The sequence below is a fragment of the Schistocerca nitens genome, chromosome 2 (genome assembly GCF_023898315.1).
Source record: "Schistocerca nitens isolate TAMUIC-IGC-003100 chromosome 2, iqSchNite1.1, whole genome shotgun sequence".
In the NCBI taxonomy this organism is placed as follows: domain Eukaryota; kingdom Metazoa; phylum Arthropoda; class Insecta; order Orthoptera; family Acrididae; genus Schistocerca; species Schistocerca nitens.
Window position 1 is genome coordinate 221,953,277 of NC_064615.1, and position 14,541 is coordinate 221,967,817.

The window sequence follows — 14,541 nt, forward strand, 5'->3', positions numbered from 1 at the left end:
ACTTACACATCCACCCACCAAATATTACAAGCCTTAAGTAATAAGCTACCTATAGCTGGTATTTTTTATAATCTTTCCAAAGAGTTTGATTGTGTAGATTATTATAAACTCTTAGAAAAACTTAAGTTTTATGACCTTGTTAGATTTATACATACTTAACAGACATAATACAAAAATTTGTAATGAATAATTCAAGCACTGAAGATAAAATATCCTGGGTTATTAGGCTGCGTCATGTTTCTTCTAAAATGATCGACGTTTCGACCCCTCATCTGGGATCTTGCTCAGGATCTTCTGGTATCTACTACTACTAGAACACTAGCAGTAGTGGACACCAGAAAATCCTGGGGAAGATCCCAGCAGAGGGGTCGAAACGTCGATCATTTTAGAAGAAACATGACGCGGCCTAATAACCCAGAAGATTTTGTCTTCAGTGACAACGGTCACAAAAGCCTGCAGACTTACATAATTCAGACACTGTTGGAAAGGTAGAAAATTCTAGTGGCTGGGGGAAAGCACGAAGGATGTCCCACAGGGTTCAATTTTTGGTGCACCCCTATTCCTTATATATGTGAATGATCTTCTACTAAACATTAAACAAGGAAAATTGGCATTTTTTCACGTGGTACTAGTGTATTAATAAATCCCATTACAGAGAAACCCACAGACGAAATTTTTAATCGTGTTTTCCATGAATTATTAAGTGGTTCTCTGAAAATGGAATATCCCCAAATTTTGAGAAAAGACGCCATATTGAGAGTCGTACCAGCAACTGATGTAGCACATGCACAGGAGGCAATAAAGTAGGATAGAATGCTCCTGATTTTGGGTGTAAAAATTGATGAAAACTTGAACTGGAAGAAGCATATAACTGAGCTTTTCAAAAAACTAAGTTCAGCTACTTTTGCTCGCTGTATGATTGCTAGTCTTCGAAACAGGCGAATCAATCTCCTAACATAATTTTCATATTTCCACATAGTAATGTCTTGTGGAACAGTTTTCTGGGGTAAACATTCGCTTAGGAAGAGAGTACTGATTGCACAAAAGCGAACACTAAGAATAATATGTGGTGTTCACCAGCGTTCATCACGTATGTACCTCTTCAAGGAGTTGGCATTTTAACTGAACCATCGCAAGAGATGTACGGTAAGCGTTAATGAAATCCGTCACAAATAACCCATCGCAGTCTGAGAAGAACAATGCTGTCCACACTACAGGAAAAAAATGATCTTTATTACCCATCAGAAAGGATTGATTATTTTCCCAGTACTACAAAAGTCTGACAGGTAGCAAAGGAAGCTGTAATCCCAACCTAAATTCATTTCTCCTGAAAAGCTCCTTTCATTCACTGGACGAGTTTCTATTCTTTTTATTTGAAAACTGCTAGTCTGGGAAAAAAGGCCAACCTAGTCTTAAAGTGTAGTGGCATTAAAAGGACGAAAGTCTGTTTTCATTAATGCTAACTTTAATAATAGATACGTATCCTGTAAACTGATGGTTTCCACATCATTGCGATAAAAGATTCGGTCAAATGAGCTATGGAAAATACAAGTAACTAACTAAGTCATCACAATATCTGACACTGTTCACGCATGTTATATATCGTACCAGGCCTGGTACAACATTAAACACGAATGACACAAATGCACTTTGATGGGGTCATTCTGTGCCAGAGAACTGCAGCTCTAATGAGTGTCTTTCAGGCCATTACATTACACGAACGTAGTTTTTCATTTTAATTACCACTTTATCTATTCAATAGTATATGACTGTCTGGTTGTGAAAGACGTGTGTTCAGGCGGACGCAAATGCACGACTGGACGTGTTTCTGTTTTTTGTCCTGATTGCTACCTCTCTTGCTCAAATGCTCAGTGAAATACTGTCCATGAGAAAATGCTTCAGTAACTTTATCTCTCTTATGTTGACATGTTGCGAGTGCATATTCTGGAAGGGATAATTTTGTATATTTTCTTTGTCTTGTAGTGTGGTGTGTAACAGTGTTAGGGCAAGTTACAGGCAGCCCTTTTAACTGTTAACTACGGACAACAGCTTATCAGGGAGAAATAGAATCCGATGTGTGTTGCTGCACTCCAGTTTTCGACACACAACTATTAGCAACAGCTCGTGGTATTTCTGTTTAAGACAGTTTAGCGTCAGGTTAAGACCGTCAGTCTTTTAGTACGCAAACTGCAAATAAATGCTATTTGTGGCAAAAACTTTGTGATAAAGTTGCGTAGAAATTTAAGTTTCTTAAGAAGATGTTCCGCTACTGTCTTCGCACAGCACCATTTGACGTCCGCAAGGATCCTGCAAAAACGTAAAACCGTGTTATTGGTGGCAGTGGGACTCGAGGTGGTCGAAAGAGTGAAAATATGGAGCATGCGAGCAGTGGCGCGCTGCGCCGGTGTCTGGGCCCCGTGTGGCTGTCCTGAGCCCCTGGTGGGGGAGGCGCGACTTAAAAGATGCGGCCCCGCGCGCCGCCGGCAGATGTCCGAAGACACAGCAGACGGCCGTCCGCCGCTGACCGACCCAGCCGCAGCACGCAGCCGCGACAGTCCGTGAGTACGCGCGCGGGCTAGCGGCGGCAACTACCGAACGGAAGCAGTCGATTCAGTCGGCTGCCGCAAAACAATCTACTCATTCATCTGAAGTTTCACGTATCAGTTGAATTATTTACCCATTCTTTTGAGTGAAGCTAGCCAAATAGAAGCAATTGATTCAGTCTGTTGAAGGGGTGGTGCCTATCGCTGAAACAACTGGTTTTGGCTTATATCGTTTTTTTTTCAGTTTAACCTCACTGCTAAAACAGCTCAAAATAATCGGTTTCTGAAGTAACCGATTTTCGTTTTTTTTTATTCCTGTTATTTCCCGTGATTAAAGTACTAATCGAACAGAGATAGAAACATCCCCAGTCTCTCAGGTTAAAAATACATAGAATCATTATATTAAATTAAACAGGAAAATAAAAAGAAAAGTTAGTCCACTCTCCTTCGCTGCTTGCCTCGAAAAGTGATTAGTGGTTGAATAATACACTAATTTTTGAAACTGTGCTCAAAAATCATGTTGTAGTTGAGGATCATACAACTATTTGGGCATTACGAATGCCAAAGGGTGCAGACTAATTTTGAAGAACTCTGTTAATTTAGACGTTTTCAAAGACTGCAAGCAGATAAACACATATTACGTAGACACAGGAAGCAGATCAGCTCCTTTCTATTTTTGTTGTCCTCTACGAATGGACTGTTAATTTTTCAATTTATTACTGGTATAGTAATGTCTTTTCTCTTTTATTATTTCATAGAAATGGCAAACAAATCTTTAATCTTTTGAAGTAAATGAAGCACTGTACCCCATTGCTGCATCACTTCGCAAAATATTTCCCTACTAGGCTCAATGCCATTCTGCAATACCGTGGATGTCCGGCGGCGGTAGCGAATAAGTACCGTACTAGACCGCGTGGAGGTGAGTCTAGAACACTGCACGTACGCGCATACCATAAGCCAGTACACGGCAACAGGGACATTCTTGTCTCAACACTGCTGCGTCAATCCTTAACCTATGTGTTTGTTGCTCGTTTCTCTCGGCATTGTTATTAAAATAGCACAGATCGCTTTTTTTCATTTTCTTTAATAATGTAATATTTCAAACCAATGCAAATTTTACGAATAAAAATAACTCCTTTTTTAAGAAAGGAATCTTTAAAACTGAAAAATTTTAGCACTGCTTCTAAGACTAATCGATATTTCCTTTTTTTACTCAGTTATTAGTAAAAATGAAAAATGCCTGTTATAACCGAGACGAAACAATACCGAAAAATATCGGTTACTAAGTAGTAAAATACTGGTCGATTTTTCCCTGTTGTAGTTGGGTTGGACTAATCACTCATTCGTTTGAGTGAAACAAGCTTCTGGCAGCAACTGACGAAAACCGTTTAGCACATTCAACTCTGAGCGGGCATATTCGTTCGTTTTGCCACTGTCGAATCATTATTGCTGTCTGCACTCTGTTATCCCCTGACGTCCCTTTTATTGCCCTTCCGATTTCTATAGAGTGGCAATAATTAAGCTTTCAGTTAACTTTCTCGTCCATGAGTTTTTTTAATAGCGAACATTGTCTAATCAGAATGCCGAAACACTCAGTGGCGTGGGAATGGAAGAAATTATATGACTAAATGAAATGTGATCCTGAAAGCAGCGATGATTAATATTACGAAAATATATTAAAAAATGAAAAGAAAATTAACGAATGATGACAAATATTTCTGGCAAAAAAGAATGCTTTCGACAAGTGATATCTATGCTTAAGAAGCAAGTGACTGAGTCACTGAACAATTAAGAAAATTGTATTTCATATGCTTTCTATTCACGTCACCTTAGCAACTAGCGAGACAGAACTACCGGTGATCGGTGAAAACCAATGGGAAAAGAGAACGAGGACCAAAATAAATTTAAATTTTGCTTTTTATTGAGCGCCAACGAATAGCTTTCGGTACAGTTTTTCGTCCATGTTTATGAACAGGTAATTTCCGAATACTCTGGCTCAGAATGTCGAAACAATCAGTGGCGTGGGAACGGAAGCAATCATATGACTGGATCAAAAGTGATCCCCAAGATTCATTCAATGCGATTACAGTATCTGCAAGAATGGTTTACACTATGAAACTATATTAATTAAAGAAAATTAACGGATGATAATATATTTCTGGCAGCAAAGGCCACTTCCGATGGCAGTATATGCTTAAGAAGCAAGTAATTAAGTCACCGAACAATTAAAGAAATTGTATTTTATATGCTTTCTGCTCCACGTCACCTCAGCTGCTACCGAAACAGAAGTAATGGTAATGGCTGCAAACCAGTGAGAAAAGGGAGAGAGCTTCAGTAAATTGTTTACTTATTTAAACATAAACTGATAACGTAACAACTGTTATTCGTCTTCTGAACTAATCAAACATTCGTAATTAAATCGAGCAGTACGAAAAATTCGTATTTCACTATCTAAAAACAGAAATATTGAAAATACTTCATTTTTAGAAACACACTTTTTATTCACCTCTCCTTGGAATAAGATACGTTATTTGTCTCTAAGAAGTTGGTAACCCAAGTCATGGTTCACGTATAACCTAAAATACTCAAAAATTATGCAAATGAAATCACTCAAACCCGGCGTCTGAGTGAAAATATTTATATAAATGCCCTAACAGACTTGTGGCAGGGTCTCACATTAATCGGAACTACTCAAATCCAGAGAGTGAATGAAAACGATCATATAGATGACATGGTCACAGAGGCTCGTTTCGTTCGTTTGTTTCATTCGTCTAAAAAAGCCGACTGAACGAGAAAATAGTCAACTGATAGATAGGTTGCTAACACTAGTCGGTCGGTTGTCGCATCACTAGCAGAGGTACCGTGACGTGGAGCCGCCGACGGGGCTGAAAACATTGCCAAGCGAATCCGTCTCTGAAGTGGCCTACAATCTTTTGTTGGTGGAGAGGGAGTCGGGGCAAGAAAAAGGCGACTTGGTCGCCCGAAGAGCTGCACTGGGAATTGGGAAACTACTCGTCTAGGTCGTCGGGAAGATTCTTGATCGGTCGCTTCAAAAACAGAAATCTGAATTTTAAACAGACGTTGTGTCCACAAGTAAACAATTATCACTTCTCATCTCAACAGAATATTAATATATTTATTGCACGCCCAGCTCACAAAGTTCTTTTCCCGTTATCGGTCACGGCCTGTTCAACAACGGTGTACATGTCTTCCACTAGGATAATAATTGGTTTATTTTAAAAATATATGCTATTAGTGTGACGCAACATACCATATAAGGTGATTATTGAATACACTTAATTAAACAGACTGACTGCTGTCGTAGTGCACGATCTGGAACTAAATCCAAACCGGTAGTCTCCTGAATAAATAATTAAATAAGAAATAAAAATTCGTGTGACCTTGATGGAGAACATATTTTGTTGAACCTGACGTACGAATTTTATATTTTTTAAAGAAATAAGTCGCAGCATCCATTGCAAATTTCAAGGTAAATCAGAATACCAATCAAGCTGTTGATGAATCACACTTTTGTTTTTAAATTTCCGTCCTAGGTGGGATCTAATAACCAGTTCTTTAAATCTGCATCCCCTATACGACTTTTATCGTACATGAAAACCACTAGACAACCGCATCAAGAGCGTATGAGTATATCGCGTTTGCAGTGAACTAACAGACTTGAAAGCTCTCTCTAAATGGCGAACATGCAACGCTTGAATCGACTGAAGATGGGACTTTTAAATACCGGAACTGCTCACATGCGCTAAATAAGAAATGTATGAAGATCTGAAGGTAGAATCCCTCATTCGTGTTTCGCCACAAAATGTGAATTCTTAATATGATGATGAGGTCCCATACTCCGAGGAGCGTAGGGAACAATTCGGGAGACACGCACCGCCGACTAGGCAAGATCGTAGCGGAGGTCATTGCCTTCCTCCGACTGTAATGAGGATGAATGATGATGATGAAGACAACACAACAACACCCAGTCATCTCGAGGCAGGGAGGATCCCTGACCCCCCCCGGGAATCGAACCCGAGACCCCGTGCGCGGGAAGCGAGAACGCTACTGCAAGACCACGAGCTGTGGACTTCTTAATAAAACACCCACTATTTTTTCAACGTACTGCCAAAGTAATTTACAAGTAATGGCTACGTAACCCGAAAAGTACTGCTGGTAGAACATCGTGATAACATATAGTGACTTCCACAAAAATGCACAGAAATACCTGGGGATATTTTTTTGATAATGAAAACATGTTATTTTCTATAGGGCACAGTTGTGTGCAGTGGAAATCGTGACCTGTCTGGGTTGGGGGCCATTTGTTAAGACCAACTACAAATATCTTTTTTTCCATTTTTCAAAGCCGACGAAGCTGTTTGCATAATGTTTAATGGCAGCTTCGAGGACGTTGCACAGTCGTTTGATCATTAAAAAAATAGCAAGTAAGTCTGGTGTTTACGTGAAATTCACAACACACTCAGTAAAGGAAATTACAAATGTGCCATTTAAACATTTTTTGTTACTTATGAAGTAATCTAAAGATGAAATAATTCCAATTTAGTGGAGTATGCTGTGACTTCTTATTAAAGAGATAAATAAGGAATTACATTCAAAGGTAAATTAACCAAGTAGATCAAAAATAACTATTGACAATAAAACAGTTGAAAAAATTCTGTTTTAGGTATTTCAGATTCGGTGCCGGTTAAGACAACGAAAAATAGGTAATACAATACAAATTAGAAGTTATGTGCAGAACACGCCAAAGCAATCTGAAAGGAAAAACAATAACAACAACATAAATTTTATAAATATGTGGCTCTACTAGCACTTAGTTATAGAATGAGTAACGGTAAAAAAAGGAGACAGCAAAGATGACTATCCGTAGATCAATTAAATAACGTATATGGATCTGGATAAGATAAGAAACGACGTAACAAGAGAAGAGCTTAAAGTTTTTGGTATCAACGATAAAACAAAAAATGGCAGACAGAAGTGGAAGGATAATTTAAACAGGGCGGCAAATAGCAGAATATTGAAAATAGTTCAAGCCAACGGTTCGAAGCAATATTGGAAGACCTGGAAAGAGACAGAGTGGGTCCTGTGGAGTAAAATTCCTTGAAAGGTAAGAAGAAATAGGGAACTGTAATTATGGCGTTATCCACACAGATGTGCAACTTAAGTCGACGTGTTCAGAATATCAGTGGGTATAACTACGTAAATGAAAAAGTTATGGGTGGTTTAAACTCGTTCAGATCAAACTCTTGTAATGACAGTCACAAGGAAAGGAAAGCACTAGAATTAATTTTTTTCCTTTTCTTGATTGGTCCTTTTTTTTTTTTTTTTGAAATTTACTAGTTATGCTCACTAACCGTCGGCTTGTACATCACGGTCAAAAGAACACGGGCTCCAAAAGTGGTTTCTGCATTTCGTGACAAAGTAAACTAGACAACAAAGACATCATCAGAAAGCTATCCGGACCACTGCTCAAATGAAACTTAGCCTGTAGAAAGCTTCGACAAAATTGCAAGGATGGTTACCTGTGCAAGTCGGAATGAAAATATCGTCATGTCGAAACAGAGCCTACGTTTCCACCTCAACAAATTTTCTGTTGTGCATGTGTACAAGTTTCATTCCAATATGCGAATGTTAAGTTCTGCCGGTTCTGCTTCTAAGCGAAGTATTAGTATATTTGGACCCCCAGTTTTTCATTTATTCAGATGAGACGCGGTACAGCTTTTCCGGATATGTGAACTCACAGCCACTATGAATCAAATCAGACAATCCTCATCGCTACGGTGAACAGCTGTTCCATTTTGCAAAGACTGGTCTTGTCAGGTAGGCAACTTCCGCGAATAGTTGATCCTGGCCGCCCTGCAGAAACAGAGGCGACGGACAGACTATGTGAACTGCAAGAAGAGCTTACTGTTTCTTATATATTATTATATACAGCCCTGTAATAACATAGCTTCATCATCGCGAGAGATTAATTAGACAACAATAGTGTTTCAACTACAAAAACAGTCAGTACGTTCCGTTCCTTACATGTAGAAGTGATCCACTATAGTTGATCGGTACATTTCCTACGAGAGTGTCATGTACCTACACAGCGAATTTATGCACGAGAGGGAAGAATTATTAACATTGCGAAATTCTACGCGCCATATGATGTACAGACGTTGCTGTTGTGGTCTTCAGTCTGAAGATACAGCTCCACGTACTAGAATATCCTGTGCAGCCTCTCCGAATTTGAATCTGCTTACTGTACTCATCCCTTGGTCTCCCTCTACAATTTTTAGCCCCCAATTTCTTAATGCCGTAAGATTTGTTTTGTAAACCGACCCCTTCTTTACGTCAAGTTGTTCTACAAATTTCTTCTTTCCACAATTCGATTCAGTATCTCAGCATCTGCTATTCGACCTGCTTATCTAATTTTCAGAATTCTTCTACACCGCCATATATTAGAAACTTCTGTTTTTTTCTCTTGACTGAACTCATTATCGTCCACGTTCCAAATTTTGTACAAGAATACACTACAGGCAAATAGCTTCAGAAAAGATTTCCAAACACTTTAACTATTAATGAACATTAATAAAGTACTCTTTTTAGAAGTTCTGTGCTTACAATAGCCAGTGTGCATTTTATATCCTCTGTACTTCAGCCATCATCACTTCTCTTACTTCGCAAATAGCAAAAATCATCTGTTACTTTTAGTGTCTCATTTCCTAATCTAATTCACAAAGCATCATCTGATTTAATTCCAGTATATTCCATTGCCCATGCTTTGCTTTTTTATGATTTTCATCTTATACTCTCTTTTCAATACACTATCCGTTTCGTCCAATTGCTCTTCCACGTCATTTCTCGTTTCCAACAGAATGACAATACTCACAGTACCTTCTCCCTGCATTTTTATCCTTTTTAAATTTGTCTTTGGTTTCCTTGACTGTTTTCTCAATGTATAGACAGAATAACAGCAGGAATAGGTCTGATTCCCTTCTCAACCACTGATTCCACTTCAGTTCTTCGACTCTTGTAATTACAGCCTTGTTTCGGAACAACTTCTATGCAACCTTTCGGTAGCTGTATTTTATTTCTTAGAGTGTAATCCAGTCGACATGGCAGCAGCCTCTGTATATCTACTAAAGACATAAACGTAGGTCTGTCTTTCTTCATTTTATAGTAAACGCTATATCACGAAATAGTTTATTCTAGAACTGCTCTATACAGCACGTTACACGATTAGTCAAGAAGCAGTATGACCGTGTACGTACATTTCGCACAGTGAAAATCACGATAAAATCACAGATATTCGACTTAATACGCAGGCGTATCCATCTCGAATAGTATGAAAGGGAGAAAATGATTTCAATGCACAGGTATCATCCATCACATGCCGTGCTGCTGCTTGCAGAGTAGAGATGTAACCGGAATTAGACGAAGAAAAATCATTCGTTTTGTGACTTCTCTAGTTACATTTGAGCAACAAAATAGCACACTTTCAGGCTATACGAGTTATAAAAATAGTAAGAGTTAATTATTTGCGCTTTACTCTACTGATTATTCAAAATAAATTCAGAAATTCATCTTGTTTTTCGATTTTTTTCATTGGCTCACTTCTCTGCGTTAATAAATTGGACTTTCATCAGAATGCTGCTTATGGCCACGTTATAACTTTCCAGCATCACGTCTAGAATTTTTCTGCGGATTGGCTACAGCGTGGCTCGTCACTCATCTTTTTGTACAAAGCAGTTACAGATTATTTAATTTAATACCTAGTTCAATCCCTAATGTACAGGAATGTCACAATAGTTACGTAAAGAAAGACATCCTTTTTATGTACTGCAGCATTGTCTGCTTAAAGAATAGATAAGTTAATGTTTATATTTTAAAAAAGTGAAATACTTTTAACTTTAAAAAATTAATTTTTTTCCTCAAGAACCTAGATATCTGAGGAAAAATTTCATTTCTACAAATAACTTAACAGTAACTATGACGCATTAACTATAAGTTATTTATAAATCAACGTAAAACGAGACAAGCGAGATAAATACCAAAATTTTGATAAACCCTGATACAAAAAATTAAATCTGCTTTAACAAATTACATTACCAGCAAGTTATGCTGTAAGTTATTGGAAAGACTTTATCTGAGAACCGATTTATACGTAATGGGGCAGAAAAATTAGTGCCACGATTCTGAAGAATCCTAATGTCTTTTTGATTATGGTGTCCTGTATACCTGTTCGGTATGCGAGCGACATACGAGGGACAGTCATAAAGCTTCCATTATTAACTAAAAAAAGTTAGGAAGTAATTTCTTGATATGTTTGCAAGTACACGTGTGTAGTTCTGCAACATGCAAAAAAAGGGTGTGTGCGTGCGAGGAGGAGGGGGGGGGGGAGGGGAGGGGGATGCGGGGGGACAACTCATCTCCCCTGTATCAGTAGGCAGCGCCATTTCGTTTTGACTTCCTCTAGCGGCGCACTGTGATACCTGTGGACGGAACAAAACAGTATGTTTATGTTTTTGTGGTGATACCTGAAACTTCATAATAGCTCATCGAATTCGTACAATGTATACTTGACATTTACACTATTTTGTTGATTAATTAAGATTCGCACTTTGAATTAGTGACGTCACGTAAAGAGTAAATGAACACCTGATAATAGTGATCTTCTTGGGGTAGGAGGGGGGGGGAAGGGGTGCTTAGATTTAAGTTCCAGCAGAATAATTTAATGTAGCTTGTCCGTGGTTTATTTTGTGACGCTAAAAAGAATGAATCGTTTCATCACATTTTCAACGCTCTCACGGCCGACTATCTAACCTATCTTTGTCCAACTCGTCCTGTAGGTACATAAATGTCTGTATACTGAATTGTGTATTTTGATCTGAAACCGTAAAAGTGATCCACGGGTAAATAAATACTATTACTACTACTACTACTACTACTACTACTACTACTAAGGTGCTCAAAACATAAGGACGACATCAACATCCGCATGCTATGTCACAGCCAAGTAACATAACTTGCTGCTCTCACTGCCAAGTAACATAGCTCGATGAAACTTGGACCACGAATAGACAGAGTGTCATGCTATGGTATAGGAGGTAACTGAAAGAAATACCCAATGAGACGAACAGAAATGAGCCTTTCATTCAAAGTCAATAGTTACACTGAAATCAGCTTAATTTATGATGATCCCCTGAACATTACAAAAGACGGGAAATGGTTCTTAATAGTGTGGGCGATAACCAAGGACGCCGACGTATGCTCTATAACATTTTCCCGTGCTGGACACAGGTAAGCAGCTTTTGTGGTAGGAGCTCTATTTCTCCACCAGAGCTGCTGATAACTGCTGGAAGATCGTTGGTGGATGTGGATATGCGGTAATACGTCTCTCCAACGCATCCCACATGTGCCAGATGGTATTTAAGTCGGAAGAACAGGCAGGCCAGTCAATTGGCCGAATACCCTGCCGTTCCAAAAACTCCTTCACCTGCACAATTCGATGCGGTCGCGCATTGTCATCCATAAAAAGTCAGGGCGGAATGCGCCCCTGGTAAGACGCAAATGGGGGAGGAGTACAGTGTGCCAATAATGTTGACCGATGGCTGTATATTGTTCAAAGTCTTGGAGTTCAGTACGATATTGCAACATTATGCCTCTCCAAGCTGTAACACCTGGACCATCAAAACGATCATGTTCGAGAATGCAGGACGCAGTCTCATATGGGGAGAAGTGAGATACGTAATGCACCCACGGAACATTGTCTAACACGATCGGTTTTAGCATGGGTTTAAATGATGCTCAAAACAACGTACGGCAAATTTCACTAAACATTTCACACTCGTTTTTGTTTTCAAAATTTAGGTTAATTTTCGTCTTTTCCGTAGGAATCAATAAACAGCATAAATTTTATCGGTCAGAGTTCTATTATTTTTAGGTCTATACGGACCAAGAGAAAGCAGAGAAGTTTTAATGTCTGCTGTAATTTCTTTTCACCACGGAAGAAAGAATTCCACCAATTCCACACCAAAGTAATAACTTTCATGCGTAAAACAGCTAAGCCACGATGAGACTGATTTTTTGACACATCATTTACATAGCTAGCTGCGTCTGTTGGTTATATATTTCAATTTTCCCTTAAATCACTAATTCATGTTTTAGTAATTATTCTCAAGTAATTATACTCAAGCAATTAAATCCTATTTCGTAACACTGGATATCACGCTGGTTAATTTGATTCCAGATTTGTCCGTTTCCGACTCATTGTTTGGCTTTGAAAATTCGAACAAAAACCCATTGAGTAATTTCTAGAGGATCTCGTTTCCTCTCCGCTCATTTGATCAAAAACCTGCAGTAATGTCCAGTCAGATTGTGACAAGATTCCAGAGTGATACAAAGACTGTCAATTTCGTTTAGACTTTCAGAAATGTAAAATTTTGCACTTCAAAAAATGAAAAATGGTAGACTAGAACATCGGTGAGTCACAACTGGCATCGGTCAACTCATACAGATACCTGGATGTTGCAGTCTGTATGGATGAGAAACTGGAACAATTACATAGGCTCAGTAGTACCTGAAGCAGGTGGCAGACTTCAGTTCATTCGTAGATTACTAGGGAAATTCAATCAGCATATTTGTTATAAAACACTCAAGCGACCCGTTTTTCAATATTTCTCAACTGTGTGTGACCCATACCAAGTATTACTGTCAGTGTATATTGAATGTATAGAATGTTCACAGTTTTGTTCACCCATGGGAGAGAGTCGTGGAGATGCTTAGAAACTTGAAAACAGATGCAAACTATACTATGAAAGCCTACTTACAAAGCTTCGAGAATCAGCTTTAAGTGAAGAATCTAGGAGTATACAACAGCACCCTATTTATCACTCAAACGCTTTTGTACATCTTGTTCACGATATGTATTCGCTGACTGTGCCTAAGGCGTGTCGGATTTCGCCATTTTCATAGAATACAGAAATACTTAAACTGCTATCAGTCAAGTAACATTATCGTGATATCACAAGACACACATTACACGTTAGCATAAAACACTTTGTAGCAATATTGGACAGATCCATTTGGGTTAAGCACGAATGGTGAGTGCTTTATTCCAGTGTATTATGTTCGTACTTCGGCATTACCATAACCTTCCTTTACAGATACCAGTGTATGTATTTTTGTAGCCTTTGAAAATGGCGAAAGCCGAAGCACGTAACGCTTAATAAGTGTGTAAATACTGTGGTCAATTTATAAAAAAGTGTTTGAGTGCAATCAGTGAACGCACCATCGCATAGTGCATTTATGCAGTTTATAACCAGTACTTATAGGTACCGTAGGCATCGCCAAGACAGAGTTGGATAACTACATCACGTACCAAGACATTCAAGCAATCTTCATCCTGCGCCTCACTTGCGAATGGAACAGGAGGAACCCTAATAAGTACAGTGTGCCATGCATTTAACAGTGGTTTGCCGAGCTACTACTTGCTAAACTAGTTTTACCGACCATACAGATTGGTTGCAGCATACGTTGCTTTCAGTGCTTGAACAGTACGAAGCAGAAGATGCCATCAGCGATGAATAAACAGCCTTATTTTGCCGCCGCTTACTCAGTAAAAGTTTGTCGTTTAAGGGACAATAGGTTTCAGCGAGAAAAATCTTTAAGGAAAAAAAGTGACGTTTATAGGGTGCAATTCAATGGAACTACAAAATGTACCATTATTTATCACACCATAGATACTTTAAAAATGTTGGAAAGTAACTATTCGAATAAACGAAGAAAGAAAAAGCATGGATGGTGGCCGCTCTGTTCACCGATTGATTTATAAATTTTTATATAGAATAACAATTTATTTCAAATAATAATGCACTGTACACAGACTTTTAATGAACGGTACGTAGAGATAAGAGAGAAAATTTTATCACTAAATCGAATTATTGTACTGTGTTAAACTTTGACAAAATGGAATGCATAGTTTTAACAGAAATTC

The 14,541-nt window shown here is 38.5% G+C and overlaps 1 protein-coding gene across 1 annotated transcript in view; it reads left to right on the forward strand.

Annotated features, from left to right (window-relative positions):
• The first annotated feature begins 2,496 nt into the window (after positions 1-2,496).
• Positions 2,497-14,541, forward strand: part of LOC126235942 (uncharacterized) — an 84,064-nt gene continuing 72,019 nt past the window's right edge. The window contains exon 1 of the mRNA XM_049944911.1: positions 2,497-2,558. The gene's annotated coding sequence lies outside the window, so the exon portion shown is untranslated. The remainder of the gene's footprint in view (positions 2,559-14,541) is intronic.